At 41.1% G+C, this 4117-nt stretch overlaps 1 non-coding gene across 1 annotated transcript; it reads right to left on the bottom strand.

Annotated features, from left to right (window-relative positions):
- Positions 1-3250: 3250 nt before the first annotated feature.
- Positions 3251-3465, bottom strand: LOC135275998 (small nucleolar RNA U3). Its single transcript, XR_010343570.1, has one exon. It is a non-coding gene; the product is annotated as a small nucleolar RNA U3 (small nucleolar RNA).
- Positions 3466-4117: the final 652 nt, after the last annotated feature.

The raw sequence follows: 4117 nt of genomic DNA, 5'->3' as shown, positions 1-4117 counted from the left end.
TCCAGCTACACCGCTGACTAGCTTTGTGGCTAGGGATGCTGTGTAACCTCTCTGTGCCTCAGTTCTCTTGTCTGTCCAACTGAGATAACAATTGCACATTTTTTTTTTGAAACGGAGTCTCACTCTGTCGCCCAGGCTGCAGTGCAATAGTGCAATCTTGCTTACTGCAACCTCCACCTCCCAGGTTCAAGTGATTCTCCTGCCTCAGCCTCCTGAATAGCTGGGACTACAGGCATGCACCACCACAACTGGCTAATTTTTGTATTTTTAGTAGAGACAGGGTTTCACCATGTTGGTCAGGCTGGTCTTGAACTCCTGGCCTTGTGATCGCCCCACCTCCATCTCCCAAAACGCTGGGATGACAGGCATGGGAATCACAGTACTTTCTAAAGATGTAGTGAGCAATAAACTAGTTTATAACAAGCATAGAACAGTAGCTAGCATATGGTAAGTGCTAAGAATATGTTAGTGATTACTGTTAACCAGAATCTAGATAGAGACAGACAGGAAGTGGAAGTGAAGAAAAGGCCAAATCTAGGGCTTATGCTACTTAGTAGGTGGCACTGGTATTCGCTGATGTAGAATGACAGGTTTAGTAGGGGAGGGAGGTTAGTAAAATTTGATGTGCCTTTTTCATCCAAGTAATGAAATACTTGAAGAAGGCTAAGAATGATGAATAGAGGCTTATGAATTAAGAGGTTATTAATAATGGAGATGAGGTCCAGAATAATGCTTGTGCCAAATCTGTATCTCCTACAAAGTCTAGCACGAAGCCCATCTAGAAAGAAATATGATTTCTCATGGCAACAGTTTGTAAGAGGGGCTTTGTCTCTAGTCCCCAGGGTTTGCTCAGTATATAACATAAGCATGACCACAAACCTCAGACTACACAGAATGCAGAGTGTGGCTTGGGAAATCTCTGACAGGTATGACTCTGGGAAATGTTCACTTTCACTGTAATTCAGGTTCAACATTATTGCTGATGTTTCCAGGAATCTTGATGTCATTCTGCATCTCTTCATGTATTCCACCTTGAGAGGTAACTTTTCAAAAACTCTCTACAGCTATTGTTGCTATTAATTCAAGGTTGAACGTAAAGTAATTTGCACCCCTCTACTGACTTCTCTTTCATATGCAAGTTATGGAGACATGCAATTTTCTCTTTGTGGCAAGCTATGGTTAGAAATGGCCAATCAAAATACAGCACTACACTGCTCAGGAAGCAATGATTGGTGTAGGGAGAGGCCACTTGTACCAAGCTCTTCCAATCCCAATCTGTCTTTTGGGAATTTAAATCACAGAGATAGGAGGAAGATGGATCAGCATCACTTTCTGGAAGGCCTCTAGAAATCTAGCCCCTGCCTTGGCATTTAGCACTTTCTTTGTATTTTTTTTTTTTTTGAGACGGAGTTTCGCTCTCGTTACCCAGGCTGGAGTGCAATGGCGCGATCTCGGCTCACCGCAACCTCCGCCTCCCGGGTTCAGGCAATTCTCCTGCCTCAGCCTCCTGAGTAGCTGGGATTACAGGCACGCGCCACCATGCCCAGCTAATTTTTGTATTTTTAGTAGAGACGGGGTTTCACCATGTTGACCAGGATGGTCTCGATCTCTTGACCTAGTGATCCACCCGCCTCGGCCTCCCAAAGTGCTGGGATTACAGGCTTGAGCCACCGTATTATTTTCTTTTTTGAGACAGGATCTACTTCTGTTGCCCAGACTTGAGTGCAGTGACAGAATCATGGCTCACTGCAGCCTTGACCTTTCAGACCCGAGTGATCCACCTATCACAGTCCCCCAAGTAGCTGGGATGAGAGGCATGCACCACCACATCTGGTTAATTGTTTTAAAAAAGATTTTTCTGTAGATACAGGATCTTACTATGTTGCCTCAGCTGGTCTCAAACTCCTGGGCTCAAGCAATCCTCCTGCCTTAGCCTCCCGAAGTGCTGATATTACATGTACAAGCCACTGTGCCTGGACCTGTATCCTTTTAATACTTCTCTTTTCTCCTTTAGTTAGCATGCTTTCTGTCCTTTGCAACCAACAAGACTTAAATCTTAAATAACTATTGGCTTGGCAAGACTATACTGGTTTTTTTTTTTTTTGTAGCGTAAAGTGGTACACACTTTGGAATGTCAGTCTGGCAGTATGTGTCAGCATTATGAATGTGTTTATATTTGGCTTTGCATTTTTTCCTCTAGCAGTTTATATCAGAAAAATATTCAGGCAAGTTCAGAGATATATATGGGTAGGATGATTATGAATATAAACTTTGGAAACTGAATGTCAAGAAAATGATCATTAAATAAATTACAATATAGCATTGTGATAGAATATTATTAAGTCACTAAAAAGGATGATATATACATATTTACTCAGTAGAAAGGAATGCCATGAAATAGTAGTAGAAAGGACAAGCTATAAAACATCTTAGCGTGATCCAATTTCCATGATATAGTGTGATCAGTGCATGTGTGTGTGTATGTGGGTATGTGTGTAGCCACAGAAAGAAGTTTGAAAGGATATATGCCAAATTTTCAAGAAATGGGGATTATCTCCAAGTGATGGGTTTTATTTTTGTCTTTATTGTATATTGTCTATATGACTTTCTATATTGTATTGTGTAGTAGAAATCAACTTGTATTTATAATCTTTTTTTTAAATAAAATATATTTTCTTATGCAGAAATTCATGTGCATTTTCTTCAATTGCATGAGCACACTTTGCCCACAGCTGAGACAGGGACTAACATTTTACAGTGAAATGAGACATTTGCATATACTCATATGTGCCTTTTATGGATGAAGAGTGTTGAGCCCAAGGCCTTAAGTATGTTGGAGTTATAGATATGGCATGTGTATTAGTTTCTTATGCTTGCCAGAACAAATAATCACAAACTTCATGACTTGAAACAACAGAAATGTATTCACTCACAGTTCTGGAGGCCGTAAATCCAAAATCAGTGTCACTGGGTTGAGCACAAGGTAGTCATAGGACCACATTCTCTCCTGAGGTTCCAGAGGAGAACTCATTTCTCACGTCTCCCAGCTTCTAGTGACTGCCAGTATTCCTTGGATCGTGGTCACATCACTACTCCAATTTCTGCCTCTGAGGTTATATCACCAACTCCTTTGCTGTCTGCAGTCAAAATCTCCCTCTCCTCCATCTTACAAGGACACTGTTGATCGTATTAAGGGCCCATCAGGATAACCTCCTCATCTCAAGATTCTTGTTTGTTTGTTTTTCAGGAAACCACCAGACTGCGTCCTCTTACTCTTACTCTCCAGGGAGGAGAGAAGAATGATCATCAAGGGCAGAAGGCAGTTGCATCGAAGCAACGCTGAAAACTGGCTTCGTGCTCAGGAGAGAATGCTATGCCTTTTCCTCGTGATTTCTGATGCTCTACACATTCAGAGAAACTTCTCTAGTAACAAACTGTAGAAATGATCCCTGAAAGTATAGTCTACAAAATTCTTAAGCACATCTGAAAAGACCCTTTGTTGTGCCAGACCCTTATTGGCATCAATAGGAGTGACACCATGCTTGATAGGCTGAAGAAGAGACCTAGAGCCAGTGAAGGAGACAGAAGGTTTATCAAAGGTATTTATATACAGGGTGATCCAGCGTCAGTGAGCTGGATAAAAGAACAGCTACCAATTGTGAAAAAACATACGGTTTGTATGGCATTTTCACTTAACACCTTTCTTGTATCAGCCTACACCTCACAAACTTTTAACTCAAAACAAAGGGCTTCAATCCCTTGTATGACCCGTGTTCTATGGAATGGGGATTCTGATGTTCCTCATAGATAAGGAATGAATCTCTGGGTTGGACATTTCGAGATTCCTTAGCTCTGGGCTCCACACACACATTCTTTTTAGACCATAGGGTCAGTCCAAGGATATCAGGTTGTTATTGCTGTCAGGTGGGTCTGTTATAAAAGGTCATTCTCAGGATATATGCTTAAGTTAAGTTATTGCTGAAAGGTACATCTATCATATGCCCATTTTCCATATAAGGTAACATTTACAGGTTTCAGAAATTAGGAACCAATATTTTAGGGAGACTATTTTTCGCCTGTTGCTGTATACCACCCTAAAAATAAGAATTCCACACTA

The sequence above is a fragment of the Aotus nancymaae genome, unplaced genomic scaffold (genome assembly GCF_030222135.1).
Source record: "Aotus nancymaae isolate 86718 unplaced genomic scaffold, 86718_ANA_hifiasm-v0.15.2.pri h1tg000019l, whole genome shotgun sequence".
Taxonomy (NCBI): Eukaryota; Metazoa; Chordata; class Mammalia; order Primates; family Aotidae; genus Aotus; species Aotus nancymaae.
Note: the sequence above shows the minus strand (reverse complement) of the source record. Positions and strands in the feature narration are given on the sequence as shown.